This window comes from Lichenostomus cassidix, chromosome 1Ab (assembly GCF_008360975.1).
Source record: "Lichenostomus cassidix isolate B80296 chromosome 1Ab, HeHo_3.0, whole genome shotgun sequence".
In the NCBI taxonomy this organism is placed as follows: domain Eukaryota; kingdom Metazoa; phylum Chordata; class Aves; order Passeriformes; family Meliphagidae; genus Lichenostomus; species Lichenostomus cassidix.
Window position 1 is genome coordinate 643,001 of NC_139481.1, and position 23,239 is coordinate 666,239.

General features: G+C 44.4%; 1 protein-coding gene across 9 annotated transcripts in view; it reads left to right on the forward strand.

The window, feature by feature from the left end:
- The first annotated feature begins 8,585 nt into the window (after nt 1–8,585).
- Nucleotides 8,586–23,239, forward strand: part of EPS8 (EGFR pathway substrate 8, signaling adaptor) — a 78,672-nt gene continuing 64,018 nt past the window's right edge. For 3 of the 9 annotated variants that reach the window (XM_085049250.1, XM_085049259.1, XM_085049254.1), the window contains exon 1: nt 8,590–9,612. The gene's annotated coding sequence lies outside the window, so the exon portion shown is untranslated. Of the gene's footprint in view, nt 9,613–10,011; nt 10,134–23,239 lie in introns of those variants that run through there. The other 6 variants (XM_085049252.1, XM_085049255.1, XM_085049260.1 and 3 more) reach the window with 5 other exon arrangements.

The window sequence follows — 23,239 nt, forward strand, 5'->3', positions numbered from 1 at the left end:
CAGCCAGCAGGACAAAGCTGGTTGTTATCAGGAAGGCTGCACAGACTCAACCAGATCTCAGCACAACTGCCGTTTATTTTCACTTTTTTCTTGTGCTTTCTGTGTAATTTATCAAATGACAAACTCTCTCTGCTTCATGCAGTATCTCTAAATTGGGATTCTTTGGATTTCCTTCTATTTGGCCATAAACAGGTTGGTACAGTGGGACAGATTCTGTCATCTCTGCCCCTGCAGCAGAGAGCTTCACAAAGGAAAATAATAGGAGTGAGAATGAATATTGAGTGTTTATCACAAGGGGAGCCTGGAGATGTATTCATTTATCTGCATGGAATGAATAATGTTATTAACACAAGTGATAAAACTTTCAGATGATGTAGAGGCTTACCCAGGGTGCAAATTCTAGATCCTGCAGGACACTTGGATGAGCACACTGCCTGCTGTTTCTGTACTGCTCAATGCATGCAGAGAGAGAAATCCTCATCACTCCAACTCATTTCCCTCACTTCAGGCAGACTCTGTGTCCAGTGTGTTTCTGTTCTGTGGTTAAATTAAGGACATCAGTTTCTTGGAACGTCTCATGCTAAACTGATAGAGGAAAATAAATAACATTTCCAAAGAACAGCAAAGGCAGTAGCAATGAACTCTGAGCTACTGTCTGTCCTGCTGTCCCTCCTTGCCTGTGCTTGGTGCAGCTGCAGGGAGAGGATGTTCTGTGCAGCTCCTGAGCATCCCAGAGATCACTCTGAGCCTCTGGGTGTGCAGTGAAAGTGCTGCTCTGTGCTCAGCTTTCTGGGTCAGGGTTATCTGCCTGAATTTGGTATCAAATGTTGCTGCTGCACACAGATCACACTCTGCTGGGAACCACCAGCTGCTGCTGCCTTGGGTTTTGTTCTCTCTGCAGCTCATCTGTGCCTTGCTGGTGTTGGAGGATTAATGGGGAAATGTGGCAATATGTATTGATAGTCATGCTGGCTTTTGGCAAAGGAGGTGATGAAATTAATGGAAGAATTTAACCCCAAATTTTTCATAGTGTGTACCTGAAATGCAGACACCAGAGCAGACAGGAATTCTGCATGTGGGCTTTTCAATAGTTTTATAGCAGGAATAAGTATGTAGGGAAGAGTGTTATATGTCTCTCTATTTTCTACAATGAATATAGTTCTGAATAGAATTAAATTATATTTGTAAGGCACTGCCAGGTATATTTTATGAGAACACCATAGGACTGGTTTATTTTTTTTAATCTACATTTGTTGCAAATCCATTTGATTCTTTTTCTAGTCAAGAGAACAGAGCCATACCTTGCCTTTCTGCTCTATTTTGGGTGTTTTGGAACATTCTTATTGTTTCAAAAGGAAGTTGAATAGTCTTGATGAGATCCTTATTTTTCCAGAAAATTTCTAGACAGAACAATTTAAATAGTATGGCCTGAAGTATCTCAAGATTGAATTTGTAATTTTATTTTGGAGACTGTTCTGCCTCACACTCGACGTGGTCCAAGATGATCAATCCTGTTGCAAAATTGTGAGATGTTTCTCATACGAATAAGAATATATATTTGCAGATTGATTTCAAAGGAGATCTGTTTCAAATCCTTGCAAACGAAGAGCAACAGCAGAGATTCGTTATAACATTGCTTTGCTTTTGTTTGCAGTCGCACAGAAATTGGATGCAGAGCTGCTATCAGCTCTTGCTTTGCTGCCAAGGTCAGCTCTGCAGGCAAACCTCCCATTTTGCACAAGGCTGGTCTGTGCTCCAGCTGTTTCTCTGCTGGATTAAAAACATATATACTCCTCTCCAAAGCCCAACGTTCGTGGCTTTGCTTTGTTTCTGTCTCCTTTTTAACCCTTCCAGCTGCTGAAGCCCTAGGAGTTATTGATTATTAATGCCAAGGGCAGTTCTAGAAGGAGTTAGGTGTTATTGCTCTCCTCGTGGGACACAGGAGGAAATCTGCACTTCATTTTTATTCCTACATGGTCAAAACTGCCTGTAAGTGAAAAATAATTTAAAATGTGGGTCATTAAAAATCTCATTCCTCTGGTGGAAAATAATAAATCCTCTGAAGGGAAAGGTCTCCAGCAATAACTTTAATGATTTACTATCCTCAAATACACTAAAGATAGAAATTGATGGCTAGAACCAGGATAAGGTCAATAGAACATTGTAAATGCAATGAAATACATCAATAAGGATGAAAAATATAGCAAATCACGTGTGACAAATGATGATAGGGAACTGTGAGCTACTTATTTCCAATGGATTGGGAAATCCACAGTGAAAACTTCAATCTTGCCATCAGTTAATCAACTCCTATCTTGCTTTACTCCAACCCTGAGCCCATAAACTCTTGTTTAATAGCAGCAATGAAATCTTCCTAATATGAAAATAAAACTGTATGAAAAGATGATGATGAGAGGAAAGCCTTCCTGCTGAAGAACAGATCTCCCACTAAAGGAGGCTATCATTCTGTTATAGATGTTCCTCAGAAATATGGGGATTTTATTCACTAGAATAAACACACTTTGAATATTTCTGTGTTGGGCAACAAAAGAATTTCATTCATACCTAGAGAATCATTCTAAATGATGCAATTAATCCTTCATATTCCGTAAGAAGACAGTGGCTCTCCCAGAGATGGAAGAGCTGGAATGTTTGCAGTTAAAGGGATGCAACAGTCAGTGAAATCCAAGTCCAAAACAGCTTACAGTGATGTAACTCCTTCCATTCCCCAAGATTTCTGTGAACTGATTCCTTACATATTATCAAGAAGAACGTGCACTGTATTGTCTTTTTCTCATTATTTTTCTTTCACTTACTCTCACATTTCATAGCCATTACCACATCATTCCTTCATGGCACAGAAATGCACAGAAATTCCTGTGTCCCTGTTAGGAGAACCTGCTGTATTGTGTGTGTTCAGCTGGGAGTGAAGGGAGAGTTCTGATAGCCCTGAGGAGCAGAGCACATCTGTCTGTCTGTCTGTCTGTCTGTCCCCTCAAGAAATCAGAGTTTGATTTCTCTGATCAAACTCCCTGCCTCCCTGGGAGGAGCACACTGAGTGAAGCACACCAGAGAACTTTTCATTTGCCACACAAGAGAATTTTTCATTTGCCACTAAGCTTTTGGACTCCTTCACAAGTGCTCTAGCATCCACCTTGTAAATGAGGCAAATTAACTGAAAATTGCTGCCAGTGCAGAGAGCCTGCCATGGGCAGTGCTGTGTGTGATTTGACTGGGGCTGCTGTCACATGTTATATATGTGATGTTAACTCAGTGCTGGAAAGCAGCCTTTGCCATTTGCCCTGTTCTCACAGGCAGGGAAGCTCAAACCATTGTTCCTGCTTTGTTTGCAGTTGGTGCAGTCTTTGTGCTGATAGTTTACCAGCCTGCAACTCAGTGAGGATAACAAGAATATCTCTTTGAAATGACACAATGCAAAGGCACATGAAAGGATAATTAATTCTGGTTTCATAGCACTGTGCACATCCTGACTTACTCTTTGCCACAGCCATTTACTCTGCAAAGTTCAGCAGTAATTTTGCAGTATATATGGGGCTGCTCCATTGTTCTTTAAATTAAAGATATCCTTTTGGGCTTCAGAGGGCTTTGGATTGAGTTTTATCACACTTCTCATCTCAGGATCTGAGTGTTTTGTAATTACACCTAAATAAATCTTCACTCTCCTGTAACTGAGAATTCACTTCTCCAGAGGGCAGAATTTGGAGGCAGAGAATAAGAGGAATGCAAAGCTGGCCACACTCCTCTCCAGCAGGTGAACGAGCTAAATCTCATTTGTTTGCTTTGCTTTTGTTTCCAGACCGAGCAGCAGGGATGTTCCAGACACCTTAGGTTTGCTTTTCTCACCTCCATCAAAACAGAACAAATACACCCCCGAGTTTTAAATGTGAGGAAAAAACAGTCATAAACCTGCAATGTTTGCTTCAGACCCTAGAAATCTCCAAACACTGTGGATTCACAAATCCTTGGAATAATCTCCTCTCAGAGCAGGTAGGCTATCAGTCCTGCTGTGAACATTCCTGGCATCTGTCACTGTCTTACAGTTGGGAATCTGAAAGCTCTTCCATCCTGCCAGGGAATTTTCCAGATTATCCATTCTGTTATTTCCAGTAACTGTGAATTTGTTTATTTCACTTGGGGATTAACTCAATTCCTTCTCCTCCTCCTTTTCCTGCAGTCCAGAAATGTCTGCACCATGAGTGTGTTCCCAAAGCTCAGTGTGCTCATTCTAGGGGTTAAACCATCCCTGTCATTCTCCAAGAGCCTCAGTCCCTCTCAGTTTTCCCTTTTGTCTCCATACAGCTGCAGCATCGCCTGATCCACACCATTCAAGGCCCTTTTTGAAATTCAACAGCAGTCCTGGTGCTCTTTGGAGTGGTGAATTCTGCTGGCTGACACCACTCCAGAGGAAGGAGAAATTCTTCTCTTGGCCAAGTACTTGCTTATTCTTTTAACAAAGGCTCATGTAGAGAGGAAGGAGTGACATTATTTCTGTCACAGTTCTGCCTGATCTGGTAGGACACAGAGACTTTTCTCAGCACAGAGCCCTGGCTGTGCTAGGCACTGGATACCTGTGGGTGTCTGAGGACAAATCCCAGCCTTGAAAATCCAACCCTTTTTAAAACTGAAACTGCAGAAGATGTGGGAAAATGTTTCAGTAAACACTGGACTTCACCTCGTGTCCCACTTTGGAGGGTTCTGCTGTCCTCCTGCCCTTCCTGCCAGGGCTAGAAATGTCAGAATACCCAGAGTATCAGCTTGGTGCTGCTCTCTGTATCAAAATGATTGTGCCATATGGCTGAAACATATGATTCTGCCATGTGACTTTGCTCAGCTCTAGAACCAAGGGGAAATTAATGCTCCATCTCCCTATCAATAAACATCCAGTTGGAATAAAACACACCTCTCATGCTTCCCTATGAAAAGCAGAGCATGGATATGAAATGACTGATTGTGTCTCATTTCCTTTTTGTCTCTGTAAGATAGGAATATGGAAGCATCAAAAAGCTTAAGAACATTTCAGTTTGCTTTGCAGCCTGTGATTTATTTGCTTAAATCCAATCAGAGTCTCGTTCATCAAACGCAGTGTAGCTCCTGAGAGGTGACAGATCAAACTCCAGCAATCACAAACCTGCTGAGCTTTGCCCAAATTATGGCAAAGGTTCCTTGCTCCTCAGGTTCCTTTCAGGAAAGTCTTTGCCCTCCAAATCCAAGTCAGCCAACCAGCTCTCAGTACAGAGATTAAGGGATGTGCACATTCAGGGTTTGGGTGTGATGTATTCCTTCTGAAATAGATGGCAAAGCTCCCCATGGCTCCAGAGGGAGAGAAGTCCTCTGCATTGCTTCTCTGGCTGATTGCAATCCACACAGGGTTGTGCAGAAAGAGCTGCCAGATAACTCACAGCATCCCAGAGCCCTTGTTTCACTGCAAGGCTTTTAGTCATCCCCAGTTCAGTTCAGCCCTGCTCATAAATCTGCCTGCCTTGTCACTGATGCAGCAGGAGCTGCAATAGCTGGATGGCAAGTTTTTGACTCATCAGGGAGGCAGCTTCAGGCTTTGTGCTCAGGATGAAGAGCTGGCTCCTTTCTCCCTGTCAGCCCAGTCAAACAATCTCCCTCCTGGCTGTAACAATCATTGGGAACGAGGAACAAAAACCTGATAACCCCTAGCAGCTAGAGCAAGGACAAATATGGGACTGTACATTTACTGATGCAAACTCCAGATCAAGTAAAACAGATCAGCCAGGAGATGTAAGTCCATGTTCTCTGCCTTGGGAATGCTCCATGAGCACCAGGAGCAAACAGCTGAGGGTTTTCTTTCTTTCACAACACCAAACTTCGCTGCTCTAGAGTGGTTCCTCATTATAACTTGGGCAGAGTGACTCACCTGGAGGCAGATTTATCCCCACTGGGAGCTCTGTGCACTTCCATGTCTGACTGACACCTCATCCCACCTGCTGCATCCTCTGCCATCTCCTGGAGCTCTGCTGGAGAATCATTTCGTGCTGGAAATGAGACTGCTGGGAATTCTCTGTGCTGCTCTGGCTCTGAACCTGGGATGGAGTGTGGGAGTCAGCCAGAGCAATCCAGACATTTTCCCTTTGGTTCAGAGCTCAGTCTGGAGTTCAGTTTCTGCAAGGAGAGGATTTCAGACACGCTGAATTCCTCCTTTTGCACGTTTGGATTGGGGGTAGCTCTCTGCTTTATTTTGTTTGCCTGAACCAACCTTCCCTGGAAAGGTCATTCAAGAAACTGCAAGTAGCTTCTGCAATTTCATTTCAACCAACTAAACACAAGCTTTTCAATAAAGGAATCAACTAATGGGGAGAGAGGAGGTTTTTTAATAATATTTTTATATTCCTTTTTTTTTCTTCTGGGAGGGGGAATCAAACCCAAGCAGAAAGGTAATTTTTGGGTTTCAGTCCCCAGATTCTTAATTAATGTAGAAGTTTATAGAATGTCTTGAACATGTTTAGACCTCACAGATTTTGAGGTCAGTAAGTTATTCATAGATTTGCTACTCAAATAGTAAATCTGAGTTTAGAACTAATTACATTCACTTGGTGTCTTCTAGAAATGGTCTAAATATATGTATATACATATTTATTACACAAAGGATGACATCTTTAAGCAGAATATTTCAAAAGCAGACCCACCCAAAAGAAACTCTGAAACAAACTAGAAATGATTTTGGGATTAGAAGAATCTCTATGCTAGTTCTTTAAATCCTCTTACCTGTATAGTTTTACAGATAGTACCATGTTTAGTCATGATGCAAAATGTATTCTGTAATTTTACTTAAGCAGCAAATAAATATATTCTGTATTTGCAATTTTTTTTCATTTTTCATAGCGTAAAGAATGGAGTAGCATGGACCAAAAGGCAGCCTCTTTTGTTTCTCTCATTTGCTGTGGATTCCTCTGGGTTTATATTGCATTTTTATGACCTAAATCAGGAACAATTCTGCTGTTTCTCACTGAGCTGCACGTGCCTTAAAATCAATAGAAGAATCAGGCTTGCTTTGTGTATTTTTCTTCTGAAAGCTCTATGGATACAGCGGTGTCTGCTTTCAGCCAGAGTGGAAATTCCACTATCAGCAGCTCATCTAAGACCCATGGGTTTGCTGCAGCTAAAGCTGCTCAAACTGAACTCTTGCCCAGCCATTTCCAGTGCAGAATGCAGAGGTGATCCCTGAGAGCTGCAGGTTTGTTCCCCATGGAACTGCAGGTTTGTTCCCCATGACGTTTCAGGTGTGTTCCCCATGAAGTTCCTGGTTTTTTTCCCCCACAAAGCTCAGGTTTTCCCCACAAAGCTCAGGTTTTTTCCCCACAAAGTTCAGGTTTTTTCCCCACAAAGCTCAGTTTTTTCCTCACACTGTTTCTCTCCCGGCTGCACCTGCACAGCTCTCGCCTGGCCCTGATCCAGGCAGGAAAGGGAAAGGAGCTGTAGGCAAACAGCCTCTGCTGGACCTGCCAGGCCGTGTGGAAGTCATTCTGCAGGTTCCCAGCCCAGAAAGGATCTTTAGGCTGATCTACAACAGCAGGAAATTCTTTGGCGTATTTTGTCTTTTCCCCAAACAGACAAACATTGATGAAATGCCTTCTTCATCCTGTATTACAATGTTCTGCCTTCCTTTCTGCAGCCATATGACTTCATACTCATATAAAATAATTTTATATATGTCCATGCCTGCTGCACACATCTCAAAGAAAAGCCATAGAGGACACAAATATAATTTATTCTTCCCCAAATATTTCTCTCTCCCATTTATCTTTCTGGTTTCCCTTCTCTCATTCTCACATCCCGCTCTCTTTGCTCTTTATCGTCTCTGTTCCTTTAAAATATTTTCTTTCCAAGGGAAACCAAACAAAACTATCAGCCCACAGTGGTCTTCTGCATTTGTGCTGTGTCCTTTGTTACAGGGAATTGGAGCAGGGGGTGGGCTTGGGCTGCTGTCCAGGAAAAAGGGGGAAGAGAGGCTCTGTTTGTCGCTGCCAAGGACTGCAGCAATCCCCAACCTTTGCTCTGAGAGAGTCTCTCCTCTTTCTTTCTACCTCTCATGGGGTGAGCACTGGTAAGTATCAGTTCCTGTTGTTATTTACCTAGGCAGTGTGTGAATGGCGTCTGGCAGGGAGAGTTTGGAAATGTCAGTGTTCCTGCGAGTTCCACTCACAGCAATTCCCTACATGGCCTCTCCTTAACCTGATTCTTTAGTACTGGAAGGTTTGTTGGAACCAATCCAGGGAACTGTGTGGTATCTGCACATTTCAGTGCTTGTTTGGGTACACAGAACTGGGTTTATTTCACATGTTTTGTGCTTTCCTGTTTTGTGGAGGATTTCTGGACCAGAAGGAATAACAAAGACAGAACTGGTGGAAGATGCAGCTCTGCCAGCTCCGAGCCAGGAAGGGGAAGTTGGCTGAACTGCTTCTCTTTCTCTCTTTTATTTTCCTTCAAGCAGGGCTAAGGTGAACTGCTAGGCACTGGAGGAGTGAGGCCCCACCTCCCCATCCCATCTCGGCTCGGGTTTCTCTGCTGTGTTCTCAGAGTCGCCGTGAGCTGCACGGCTGCCTGCAGCCCAGCCCAGCCCTGCCCAGCCTGCCACAGCCACACCAGGGCTCACTGCAGGAAGGTTTGCTGCAAACACCAGCTCCAGGATGGAATAGCACCTCTTGAGAAGAGACCCAGCAACCAAACAGTACCTGAGCAACATCGCATTTTCCTCTTTGATTTCCAAATCGGGGAAATCCCTGGAGAAGCCGTCAGGGGAGGACTCTGGCAGGGATGGCTCTGACTTCACCTGCTGCACATGAGTCACGCAGTGTTATAAAAAGCGAGGAGCTGCCAAGGCTCATTTCTTGGAACTGAGTGGAAATTTCAGCGAGCAGCTGCTCTTTCGTTAGTTTAGACTTTTCCTCGGCAGGTTTCTTGGAGAGGCCTGGAGTCACAGAAACTTTGTAGCACAAAGGACCTGTTGCTGCGTTTGGGTATCCCTGGCTCAGGGGAAATCGCTGTTCGGGTCAGATATGAGTCTGAGGGATCTCGGTGGAGCCTGGAAGGAGCCTCGGGAACGTAATTAATCAGGTGTGTAAGTCTTTCTGCATTGGCAATTGAATCCTATCAAATATCAGGAACAGAACCTCAAAAATCAGATTATCTCTCCTATACACCACCCGAATAGAGGTTCTTTTCAAACGTCTGATGCTGTCCAAAGATTTATGCTTTCTAGATTTTCTCTGGAGTCACGTAAGGCAAAACCTTATTTGAAAGAGGAATCGGGGAAAGCAGATCGTGGTGGAACAGCCCTGCTTTAGAGGGAAGTGGCTCATTGCAGCAATCCCTGGGCTAGCAGGGCAGCGTGAGGAGCTCGGCTACCTGCGAGGTTGCCAGCAGGGACTGTGCGGAGCCAGAGCCACGTGTGAGTTGTCAGAGGGGGAGCAATGTGCTGCCAGATGGAAGCACCATAAACAGCTGGGAGATTTCATCCGGGATTTCCAGCGAGGACGGGAGACTTTTGTTCTCGTAGCCCAGTCCTTCCAAAGGTGCTTTAGCTACACCTCCTTCTCCGGGGAAAGATGTTGCTTTGGAGTCGTGGTAGGTTTCGTGTGTGGCCTTTTATTTATTTATTTATTTTGTTTCCTGCAAACGCTTACGATGACTAAACTCCTCCGTTCAGCGGCTCCGGGGCGCTGCTCTCTGCACCTGGGCATGGCGTGAGCGGGAGGGAGCGGGAGGGAGCGGACAGAGAGAGCGGGAGCAGGGAGCGGGAGCGGGAGCGGAGAGCGGGAGCAGAGAGCGGCACCGCACAGCCCGCGGGGCGCCGGCGGGAGCTCCGCCGGTGCGGGAGATGCGCGCTGCCCCGTGGGGCTGGAGCAGGAGCAGGAGCAGGAGCAGGAGCCGGGGCTGTATCCGGGGCCGGGGCTGGGCGGGTGCCCGGCAGAGGGAGCTCGGCTTCTCTCCGCTGCTCTCCGCTCCTCGCCGCGGCTGCCCTGCCCTGCCCGCCCCGCTCCGCACTTTGCTGGCGGCGCGGAGCGGAGCGCGGAGCGGAGCGCAATCCCCGCGCCCGGCCAGCCCCGCGGGCAGCGCCGCCCCGGGCCGGAGAGCACCTGGGGCAGGTAAGGGGATGGCATGGCATGGCATGGCATGGGATGGGATTTCCCCCGGGCTGTACCGCGACCCCAAAGCCGCCCGGGCAGCACAGGGCGGATCGCGGAGAGCTGCTGGGCTCTGCTCGCTGCTGCAGCCGTGCTCCCGCCCGGGGCTGCACCACGGACCGCTCCGTGTGTCCCTGGGTGTGTGTCCGTGTGTCCCTGGGTGTGTGTCCGTGTGTCCCTGGGTGTGTATCCGTGTCCGTGTGTCCGTGTGTCCGTGTGTCCGTGCGGTGCTCTGCTCTCCTCTCCTCGCTGCCCACACCTGCTCGCCCCTCGCCCGCCGGGCTCTCCCCGCTCCGGGGCTCGGCTGGGATCTGCCCTCCTTTTCTGCCTCGCCTCCCGCCAGCTCACTTGTCTTTTAGTCCCTATATTGAGGTGTTTCCGCTGCTTTTCCGCCTGTACTGCCGTGGCGGCACAGAGCAGCTCTCGCTGGGATAATCCTGTTGCACCCCCGATTGTTGCTGCTCTCCGCTGCCGTTTGATCTCCTGCTGCTCATTCAGCCCTTTCGCTCTCCCTGCTAACTTTCCCCGCCGGTTTCGCCCCTGCTGTCCCTCTCCTCGCCATGGCACACAGTCCCTCAGCTCGCCGGTGGGCACTGCCCTGGGCACACCTTGGCAAACAGCCTTGGCATTTTGGCGAATAACCTAAGGTTAGGAATAACCTAACCTAGCTCAGCAGGGCTGCGTTGTATCCATGAACACCGAGGTGTTGCAGCTTCCACTAAGCCACAGTTTCAAGCCAGCCGGTAGCAGGCAATAGGAGAAAGGGTGGAACAGGTTTTTCTTAGGGATGTTGTTTGAGAACCAAACCTCCCACTCAGCAATCCTGCTTTGCCTTGGCTCGTGAATCTTCACCCTGCAGAGTGCTGTGACCTTTGGTGGAGTCTGCTTTGTGTGCTCGAGGTGAAGCACTGAAGGTAAAAGTATTGCTGCTCTGCATTGTGTCTGCTGAAACATTAACCCAGCCATGGATCTCGCGTGCCTTTGCAGCACAGATCGTATTTTAATTACGCCTCTCCTTCATCTTCAAAACCGTGCTCCTCCTCCCTTCCTCTTGACCATCTTCCCTCTCGTTGGTGATTGTGCAATGTCTATATGTCAGCTACAAAAGCTGCTTACGTGGGAGAACATAGAAATGCCCATTTTTGTTGTTAGCAACTGCAGCTACTGAATCAGCATGGTGTGACCAAGGCTGCTTTCCCTGGAACACCCCTGGCATTGCTGCACCCTCTGCCCTGCGAGGAGAAACTGTCCCAGCCAGGCTGGCGATGAGCTGCTGGTGTCAGGGAGCTGCTGGTGTCAGGGAGCTGCTGGGCTGCACTGAGCTGCTGGCTCCAGGCTGGGGAGATGCTGACATCTCCTGCCTCACAGGTCACACGCAGGGTAGCATTTCCAGCGGGCAGGTGGCTCTGTAAGGAGATACTGTGCTCAAGGCTGTGCCTGCTGCCTGCTCTCCCTGGGGACATGGAGGTGCCTTTGGGCTCAGTAGTGCAGCTGGTTTTGCTGTCACACACCCACCGGGGCTGCAGGGCTCAGTGGTGCCTTCTCACAGCTCACAGTGTGTGTTTGAGCGATTCTGGGATTGTGCAAGCAGACAAAGCATCCCATTAGGTTTATTTGGAGGGAGGTAACACCCCACAGGCAGCAACACCCACTAATGATTAGGTGCTGGTTACATACAGCAGTAATAGAGAGGGCAGGTTTAATCTAAAGTTACTTACCTCTGCTGTGAAATGCACAAATGGAAAAAAATACTGAAGTTTTCCACTTGGTGACAACTAAATTCTTGAAATATGGTTGATTTATTCTTTTTTCCTGTCCATAGTCCAGCTGTAAATGGCAAATCAGTCACATTAACTGCTGCATTTTTCCCCTGTGGGCGAAAGCTTATTAAAATCTAACATCTGAAGTCAAATAATTGAAGCCCCAAGGGTCAAAATAGATTAAATATATTCAGTTATTGTGGGAAGGTAAGACTTGAAGTCCACATGACAGAGACTGTGCTAATAAAGCACTTGCTGACTTTGGGCTCAGTGTCTCCCACTTGTTGCTCTTGTACTCCTGGTTACAATTCCTGCATCTTTCCCCACACAGTGAGATGGCAATGGCACAAGATCTTCTCGAGAACACAGCTCTTGGCTGTGCCAGCCAGGAAAAGGAGCCCTTTGGTCTGTGACTCCTCCAGACTCCTCTCTCTGCTCTGCTGGCCAGAAAGAAAATATATTTAACACCTTTAACACTTATCTCCATTTGAAATATATTTTTCAATGTGAAAATTCAATATATGAGGTTCAGTTCTTGTTTTCAGTGCTGGTTCTCTAGTTTTTCTGCTATTAAATGCTTCACATTGCCAGAAACTAGAATTCCTGCTTTTGGGGAAAGCTGTAACTGCTGCCATTTTATCCAAACTCCAGAGTTGGACTCTGATTCGTCCACTAATTTATTCTTCCAAAGCATTGACCTTCTGTTTGTACAGCAATGGATTTAACTGTGACACCTAGGATTTTCAGTTTTGCACCCTGAGTTCCCAGGTAGATGATGATTGTCATCTGAACTTGGTTTTGCTCTGAACTTGGTTTTGCCATGAGCTTCAGCTGCCAGTGCTGAGCAAGCACAGAGTTCCTCCTGCTGTGCCCATGGAGGAACTTGGCTGTAAAGTCATCCAGAACTTCCTCCAAGTCCCTGGGGCAGTCTGGGGTGTGTGTAGCAAACATTTGCATACCTGTTGATAAAACAGTGCTCTGCAGTCGCTGGAATGGAGTGTTGAGCCAAGGTGTCTTTTACAGCTGCTGACACTTGGGGATCCTGTGGAATTGGCTTTTTCCCTGCCAGGTTAGTCACACCTTCTTGGAAAGACCTTGCTGCTGTGAGGAGAAGCAACCTTCACATCTGGTTTGTGAGGAGGGACTCTTGCTTTCTTTTTTACCTCCTGATTTTGTGTCATTGACACTGGAGGATCAAAAAATGGATCACAAATGGAAATACTAGCATTAGCTTTTTGAGATCTGTTTCACTGTGAGCTGTGGCCATGAGCCACAATCTCTGACACTGCCTTTGATTGGAACGTCACTCTTAGCAACATTTTTAAATATTAGCCAACCCAGGGCCTTGGATTGCTGCTAGTTGAACTCTTCCAGTCCTTTCTTCCCTTCCTCTCTACTCCACTGTCTCGGTAATTAGAGTTAGGCATGCTGTGAATCTCCCCAGGGCTGAGATCTGACATGGAAATAGCAAATTACAAATCACTTTCTGTGCATTTATTACCTTTGTCTTTTTGTGAATAGCCTGCAGTGGCCTTATGCCTCCTGAATAGACAAAGTTAGTAGAAGCCTTTAGCCTCAGAGCTGCAGTTAGTGTTTTCCATGAAGTTACCAATTTCCATGGGATTTTCTGTTGTGGAGTTTTCTGGTGCATGACAGGCTTCTTCACTCCTGGGGTGGTGAAATACAGGGGATTCTGCCAGCCTTTGTTCTTAAAGCCTCCCTCATGTCATTCTGACCAGCCATGGAAATCGCTAGGCTCTCTATGGGGCTAGAGAGAAGAAAGGGAAAGAAAAAAAAAAAAGCAGTATAAACACAAAAATGATGAACCACTTCTCCTGTCATACTGCAAAAACTTCAAGTATTTCAACAAAATATTTAGAAAAAAATTCCTATTGTTATTAGATGGGCCCACAACCATTAGGAAATGGTTTTTAACTCCTCCTAAAAACCCCCAAACATAAAACTTGTTCTAAAACACACGAGAAACACATGAGATCACAGAAGTTCATTTGCTCCTCAAGACTTGCAGATACCTGCTGAGATACAAGATTATCCCATTTTATCAGAGTTTTGACTTTCGGTAGGTTTTGGTGTTGCTGTGATTGTTCTGTTCAAGGTCCTGGTGAATTGTGTTTCACCTGAAATGTGAACTTTGGTTAATGAGCTCATTCTGTCCTTCTGGGCTGAGTTCATCCCTCTGAATGCTCCTTGCATCAACACTGAGCATTTGCTCTTCCTTCTCATGCACTCTTGTTCTTCTGATGCCATTGATAATTTTATTTGTTTTCACAGTGTGTCTGAGGTGTCTTTTCTATTTCCTGAGACACAGATCTCTTTCCAGTGTAAAATACATTTTTTTTCCATTGTAAAATATAATTTGAAGTAATTAGCCTGATGATGGGGTTTTTTTTTTCCTGTTCCATAAGGGATTACAAAGTCACTTGGTGTTTCTGGGCATTAATACCTGGTTAATCAGGGATTCATTAGGAGTTCAGTGCCTGTGAGGATCCCAGTGCACATCATACAAATATTTTTGAATGTGCAGTTGTGTGACTCAGAGCCTGTGAATGTGAGACCTTTGTACCAGGAGTGGGACATTCACCTTGTGCATTGTCTTTTGCACTCAGAAACATGGAGAACTCAATGATCTAGCAAGGATAATGCAAGGAAATTGAGGAGTTGGTGATATCATGTGGTAACAAAATTTAGCTGGATGATCTCCTGTGCCATTTGAAAAACAGGCTGGAAAAGTCAGCCATTTATTCTTGTGCCTCTAAAGTCATTTTCAGCTTTGCACAACAAGTCTTGAGAAACCACTGAGTGAATTGTCCTGCTGGAGATAAACATACCCATCTGTGTTTCACACTCAGAACTGGTATGAACTATGAACACACTCAGACTGTGTATTAAACACACGTGTTCTTCTTCCCCTTCACTGTCATCTCAGACTCGCTTTTCCCAAAGTGGAATTATTTATTCTCTGCTCCACTTCCAGCATTATTTATTGCTGTGCAATTCTTGCTGTGCTCTCCCAGCCCTTACTGTAATGTTTCAGATTTGTTTCCTTCCCTTCCTGCACTCAAGGATGGAGTCTTGGCCAGGGCAGAGGCTGGGAGGTCAACCAGGATCTGTTTGTGTTTTAGCTGCAGACTTGTTTTGGGCTGATAAATCCTGGTGATTAGCCCTTGTTGCTGTCTGTGTTGCCGTGGGGAGGGCAGGACAGCAGAGAACAAGGACTTTGTACCTTTGTGGCTCTTGGGAGTCACCCTGGGTGACAAATGTCCTTCCCTGGCAGGAGCAGCCCCAGCTCCCTGCAGTCACAGTCTGTTCTCGTGGAGCCAAAGTCCTGCTGCTGCAGCCTCACCTCACCTTTGGGCTCCTTTCTCCTGCCAGCCTGAGCTCTTCAGCTTTTCCTTCCTTCTCCCCTTGCCTGAGCTGTGTTTCCCCACTATCTTCCATATTCTGGTCCATCCTACTCTTGAGTATTGATATAACTTCAGTTTCCTGCTGTTTATTTTTTTTCTTTATTTAATCCCCAAGTTTTCCCTTCCCTTTTTACATCACTCTTTAATTGCACATTGTGCTCCATGTTCAGCTTCAGGACACTTCTCACAGTAAAGCTTTTTCATCCTCAAAACCCAATTCTTTTTCTCCTTTTATATCATTAGTATTTATTCCAATGTCTCCTCTAAAGTATTTCAGATCCATTGATCTCAGTGGGAAATATTATATTTGGAATGATATGTGTAGTCAGATCTTAGTGGGTTAAGCCTTGTCTTCCCCATGATGCTGTGTACTTTGTCAAGGCAATAATTTCAAGTTTTCCTCATGCAATTCCAGAGCTCCAGCCCTGATGGGAGGTGTTAGAGTGTGTAGGTGTTTGTTTTCCCTGAGTCAGTGAGGTGTCTAACACATCAAAAATGTCTGTTCAGTAAATGCCTTAGTGAATATGAGTATGAGATACTCCTAGAAGTGCCTTCAATACATGGTGGGATTTGTTCTTTTCTACTTGGAACTTGGTTTTGCTCACTTTTTACATGAATACTAAATGCTGACATGCAAGAAGAAGGAAGGTTCAGATGTTCCTTAACCAGTGGCAATCCTGCCTGGGGGAGAAGTTGCTGCTGAGGCTGTTTTGGTGGTGCCCAAAATATCAGATATATGTTGAGATCAGAGCTTGGCAAAGGTGTGACTTCTCCAGAGGCACTGAGAGCTCAGGCTGAGCGTTTGGCAGGTGGAATAATCTGTGTCTGAGCAGTTCAGGGGTTTGTGTTCCCCAGGGTTTAGGGCAGAGGGAGCTGCATCTGCCTGGGACAGCTCTGATTGTCTTGGAGGATGTGGATGCTTAGAGCATGAGAGTTTATGTCCCAAACCATAAAGACTCAAAGAACCAAAGTTGGGTTCTTTGAGCATTTTAAGCTGTTCTTTTATAACTTTTATAATTCTCTTTTATAACTCTGAAAGTTATTGTCCAGACATCTCCATTCCCTTTTTTAAAAATAATCTAAAAATCTCCATTTTGGAAGCAGCTGTTTTGCCTCTGTCTCAGTTTTCCTATTTATAAGGAACAACAACAAAAAAGTATCTGTCTCTCTGGAGTTTTGTGAGGCTTAATTAACAAATATTTATACAGGCTTTTGAAGATACAGAGCAGCATATAAATGCTAAGTAGTGTTATTATTACTGCCAGCTGCTTTGTTGTAATTGAAGTAATAAAAACTTCAGTGCCAGTGGTTGGATTGCTGTTGTCTAAATACAGTTTTTATTAACTCAGGAGACATTCAGGGTGGTGATGCTGCACACCATCCTGAAATACAGTGTGTGGGACAGCTATGGAATCTTTGGGAAGGACTTTTCAATAAGAAAATTAAAAAATAAAAAATAAAAAAGTCCATAACTGGAGAAGAACAAACTCTCTCTGCAGTCTGGCAGTGTTCAGAGGTCCCAGCCCTGCCTGGGTTGTCTCCCTGGTTAGAAATGAGTTGGCAGCATTTGCATTCCTGACATGGACACAGAAAAAAGGATCTTTTAGACATGATTGATCATTGGTAGTATAGGAAAAGTACCATGGAATAAATCACAATTAGCTTTTAGGATTTTTTTGGTAAGGTCTACTTTTGTAAAGCATTCATGACTTAAAGCTGAGCTATTTTTATTAATGTTCTCCTGCTTATCTCACATAACCAGCTTGTTAAAAGCGGATATGAACACTTTTTAAGCCTCTGGCTTATAAATTGTGAGAAAGAGAAAAGAAGATTGATTCCAACAGGCTTGAAGGTAGATCCATTTCTCTTCTAGTTAGCAGAATGAGTGAGGGGAAAGAATTAAACTGTAGACTTTGTGAGCCAATCAGTTCAGCCAGGTTGAAATCATTTGATTTAGCTCTAATGTGCAGTTTAATTGTAAAGTCTAACTTAAAATAAATTCAGGGGAATTCTGTTTGGGTGAATTGATGATAATATCTCTAAGTTATTTCTGCCTGGAGTAATAAGAGTGTGGAAAAAAATGAAGTGCTAACAAAGGAGCAGTGAGGGGGAACAATCACTTTGCAAACATCTCCTGAGGTTCAGAGGGGTTTCTTGGTTGCATTTAAAGAAGAATATTGTGCTGCTTGAACGTTGGAGAGGATTGATAAAAACTGTGCTTTGAAGAAAACATCTCTGTTCTTTTCACTGTAAACATCTGAGATAAGATGGGAAGGTTTGGAAGAATGAAAAAGAAATCTTCTGTGGGTTTTTCAGCATTCTTGTTTGTGATGAGATCTCAGTTTGAGTGTTGGCAGATATTTCTGGTGGGTTTTAGGGGATTCTGATTTATTCAGTTGGGCTGTCAAACTAGCTATAGCAAGTAATCTGACTCTAAGAATATAGTTTAATATTTAGTGAAATGCTGGGTTTGGTTGTAAGATGATTCCTAGCAGCATCTGGATCAGTTCTGCTGCTGAGGACGTGAGTTAGTTACCACATTAGAGGGAAAACAGCAATCTGGATCAGTTCTATTGATGAGAACCTGAGCTAGTTACCACATTAGAGGGAAAACAGCAGTCTGGATCAGGGCTGTTGTGGTTTCACAGTGGCTGAGCTGCAAGGACTCTGGAGACAGAGAGGATGCAAAGCAGGGAACTCACTCAGTCCTTTATGATTGTGGGTAAGCAAACTTTCAGACAACTTTGAACATTATTAAACAGCCAGAAGAAAAGTCCCCAGCCCCCCACCTCTTTTAATTTTATTTTTTTTAGGCAAATCTGACTTTAAAAACAACCACAACATGTGCAACCACCAAGTTGTTCTGCATGGAAATAGAAGCACTTCAGACACGCAGAGGCAATTTAACCCTGAGGCACATCTGGAGACAACCCAAGTGCTGAATGGGTTCAGGAGAGGTTATTGCTCCAGATATTTCCAGTAGCCAACTGGAAGACAATTGATGGCATTGTATTGGAGCTGCTCTCCCTTTATGGTGTGACACTGGTGACACCTCAGTGGGAATGAAATCCTGGGGATTTCTGACAGCTGTGGGAAAAAGCAGCTATTTTGTGCTCCCTGTGTACAGTGGTGGAACAATTAGATAGGAATTTATTTTTCTGTTATCCCACACTGTAACTTACAGTGGTATAATAACTATCTTTTGAAGTACAAAAATATCTGCCTCTGGGGCTATAATTTTAAAGCATCATATGAAATGCTGATTTAATCAGGTTTGCTCCTTGCATGTTTAACTGCAAGGAAATGTGTGTTGAGACCTTGCTAATCTTCATTTGCACAAAGTCCTTGGTTCCCTAACTGTCAGGAATTCATGGTGTGAGTGAGATCCTGCACTGCTGACTGGAGTTATTTTATAAGAGATCCTGCACTGTGTTTGATGGTGCTTAATGAATTATCATAATAAATAAAATGAAATTGCTGTTGTCAGAACACGTGAGCAGAGTAACCTGATTGCCATGGTTTGTGTACTCAGTGGAATTCAGTGATGCCCAGTGGATACTGGAATTATTCAGTGATGCCCAGTGGATACTGGAATTATTCAGTGATGCCCAGTGGATACTGGAATTATTCAGTGATGCCCAGTGGATACTGGAATTATTCAGTGATGCCCAGTGGATACTGGAATTATTCAGTGATTCCCAGTGGATATTGGAATTATTCAGTGATTCCCATTGGATCCTGGAATTCAGAGCTATCCATTGGACCCTGGAATTCAGTGATGCCCAGAGGAACTCTTCTCTCAGCAAGTAGTAGATGTGTCTTGGTTCAGATCTTTCAAGTAGTTCTGTCACTGGTTGGTTAACACTTCTGCAACCTGTAGAGAACATAAACTCTGGAATTAATAAATAGGACTTAAACAGCATAGTTAGAAATTAGTCTTGATTAAGCCTTTTTCTTTTTTCCTAACTAGAATTCAGTTTTCAGCAGAAATTCAGCAGTCTGAGGCTGACAGAGATGCAAAGGTGACTTTCAAGGTGATGGGAGTGACAGAGTAGATTTCACCAATGGATTTGTGACTTCATACTGGCTCTGAATAACCAATTTATTTCTCTGAAACAAACTGGGGTAGTTGCTGTCTGCTTAAAGCTCTCTGCTTTTTAAAGTGAGCTTACAGTTCTCTCAACTTCCCATGCAACAGCTTGGAGAATCTCTCTTGACAGATAATAATATTCTGAGGAAAAGGAAGTTTTGCAACCCTTAAACTTCCTGAAGAAAAAAGGCTGTTAAGATTCCTTGAAAATAAAATTAAAAGCACAACAAAATATTCAGTGAGTCATGATTCACAGGAACATCAGTTTTCTGTGATGGTAACAAAGTATAATTTTTTTCCATTTATCCCAAAGGAAGGCAGACTTTGACTTTGCCAGCTTTTTTGTGACACTTCAGTATTGCAATCATATTTAAGGGAATAGTATCCAATTTCATCCATCAGTAACATGAGGATGTTTCTGAATTATGGACAGAAATTCACATCAGCTTTGAACACTGAATAAAAGGAAATGAGGAAGCAGCTGAACAAAAGTATGAGGAATTTCTGAAAGACAGAGTATAAATAATCAAATGGAAGATTTGCAGGAAAGCTAAAGGAAAGCATTGCCATTGCACAGTAATTGCACTCACTGTGGTGCAGGAAATGCTGCTTCAGGAGCAAATCTGATCTCTGGAGCACAGAGGTGAGAGTGGCTCAGACTGAGACTGAAATGTGCTCCTGCTGAAGTGCTAATGCTGCTCAGGGAATGGGAGAATTCCCAGCAAAGCCACATTTCCTGGATGAACTAATGACCCAGTTTGGAAAGCTCTGACCTGATCAGCCTTTGAGGTGCTGCAGGAGGCATTGCAGCTTCACAGCTTCTTGCTAAATCACTTTTCTGAGGGATTTGCTCTCAGAAAATCAAATGTGCTGTATGTCCAGTTTGGAACTCACAGGGATTTGTTCTCCTTGATGACATTTTTTCCCCTCACATCTCATTGTGTCCTTGCTGCTGAATGTCTGTTGTGCTCAGGGTTTGCTGTTGACCTCCTGGGGGTAAAAAACTGGCTTTATGATCCCAAGTGAAACATTTTTACTTACTTTTTTTTTGTTTTCTCCAGGTATTTAAAATAGCAATGTATCAATAGTTATTGCCCAGGGTGTTCCCCCATTGCAGTGGTGAGGAGCAGTTGGAGCATCTGGTTTGTCCTGGAGAGGAGGGAGGTTGCCATGGCAACTGCACATCCCTGGGCTCAGCTGGGTGTGTGATGGGTGAGCAGTGGGTGTGTGCGATGGGTGTGCAATGGGTGTGCAGTGGGTGTGCAGTGAGTGTGCAGTGAGTGAGCAGTGGGTGTGCAGTGGGTGAGCAGTGGGTGTGCAATGGGTGTGCAGTGGGTGTGTGATGGGTGAGCAGTGGGTGTGCAATGGGTGAGCAGTGGATGAGCAGTGGATGGGCAATGGGTGAGCAGTGGGTGTGCAGGGAGTGAGCAGTGGGTGTCTGATGGGTGTGCAATGGGTGTGCAGTGGGTGTGCAATGGGTGTGCAGTGGGTATGCAATGAGTGTGCAGTGAGTGAGCAGTGGGTGTGCAGTGGGTGTGTGATGGGTGTGCAGTGGGTGTGCAGTGGGTGTGTGATGGGTGTGCAGTGGGTGTGCAGTGGGTGTGCAGTGGGTGTGTGATGGGTGTGCAGTGGGTGTCTGATGGGTGTGCAATGGGTGAGCAGTGGGTGAGCAATGGGTGTGCAATGGGTGTGCAGTGGGTGTGCAGTGGGTGTGCAATGGGTGTGCAGTGGGTGTGCAATGGGTGAGCAGTGGGTGTGCAGTGAGTGTGCAATGGGTGTGCTCACCTCACCTCACCTCACCTCACTGCTCTCTGGGAGTTCCCTGCCAGGCTGTTGGGGTGAGAACTCCATTGAACACCCTCTGGGCACTGAGGAGTTCCTCCTGTCGCCTCCCTTGGCTGCAGGTTGGGATTTCTGCTGGATGAGCACAGGAGGTTCTGCTGCAGAGCTGCTGGGAGCTGCTGGGAGCTCCTCCTGCCTGCTCTGCCCTCGGGGAACATTCCCCTGCAGATCTGGGGTGGTTTTGGTTTGCTGTGCGTTTGGTGCGTTTTGAGCCACTTTTGGTCAACAAGTGGAACTCGCTGAAGGCTGGAGAGACAGAGAAATGGAAGGTGTTGAGCTGAGGCTTTGTGCTGAGACATTTCTGCAGAGCAGCTCTGTCACCACTTGTGAGGCACAGGTTGTTTGTTTGCTCTGTAAATCTCCTGGAACAGGAGGCAGTATATAGTAAATACTGTGTAATTTTTTATTTTATTTACTTTATTTTTAAAGTATATTTACTTTATATTTACTTTATTTACATGATATTCAGCTTATTCTTAGAAAAATATTTTATAAAAAATACTTAATTTTTAAAGTATACAGTAAACACAGTGTACCTAATTTTTAAATTTACTTTATTTTTAAAGTAGATTTTTTTATATTTACTTTATTTTTATAAAAATATTTAATTTCTTTTTAAAGTATACAGTAAATACTGTCTACTTAATTTTTATTTACTTTATTTTTAAAGCAGATTTACTTTATTTACTTTATATTTACTTTATTCTTATAAAAATATTTTATAAAAAATACTTACTGTATTTTTAAAGTATACAGTAAATACTGTCTACTTAATTTTTTAAAATTTACTTTATTTTAATACTTTTTAATTACTTTATTTTAAAAACCCAAAGCCTGTAGTGAGCTTTCTGCCTTCCCTGGAGGTGGAGCAGAGAGCTATCTGCATGACCACAGTTCTTTTTTCCTTCTCTTTCATGATGTTAGATCCTTGGCAGGGGATGGTGTTTTACATAGTTATAATTAGAAACCTGTTGTTGATGCTTTGCATCTCAGTCCAGGCTGGAAGGCAAATAAATAACATTTTGGTGGAACAGGTCTGGTTTGTACCTGCAGGACACTGAGGAGAGCTGGGCAGTGTTGAACAGAGATTTGCCTTTCCTCCTGCAAAGTCAGTGGAATTGTTTGCCCAACTCCTTGTCCTGCTGCCTTGCTAGAGCTGCAGTAATGCAGGGAGATGTGGGGCTGCAAACAGCTTTTTAAGGGGAAAAATAACAAGGACAAATGCTTTAATATGAATATTTTCTTGCTGGGCACAAGCTGAGCAGAGAGCTCTGCTCTGTCCCAGTGCTTCCCTGGGAAATGCCCAGCTGGGGCAGAAGGTTCTTCCTTAGGTTGTGACAGAAAAATGTGATTTTCAGCACTGGTTTAGCAAGGAAATTCACTGTGAAAATAGCACTGGAAGCTGTTAAATCACAAAGGATTTGCAGATTTCTGAAAAAACCAATCTGCCAAGCTGAAGTTAGGGTTTTAGGAACTGTCTAAGCATTGATATGTGGGGAAATAATGATTTTCTTGCCTGGCTAGAGCACTGCCAGCTTTCCTACTGTCAAGAAGAATGCACATGGAACCTGAATAGCACTAATCATGTCTCACTGGAAGTTAAAGATATGATTTACAGACTGACAGGCTCTTTGGTGGATCAGCACTGAGTGCTTGCAGTGCAAAGGAAAATGCACTTCAAGTACCTAGAAAAGAATTAGGCTGGAAAATGTCATGTTTTTAATTCTGTGAATTGTTATGTCTCCAAGTAAGCCTTGTATGCAAAACATTTGTACTTCTCTCAGGAACATTTAACATAACATTCTCATTCCCCTGTTCCTGCAGCCTTTTTGTAGTTTGGTGTTCCTTTTTCTCATCCATCTGTGCCCACTGAGTTTGGTTTTGCGTGCAGAGTTCATTTGGGGCAGTTCTGTGAAAATCTGGAGCATCCTGGGGAAAAAGCTTTGCCAT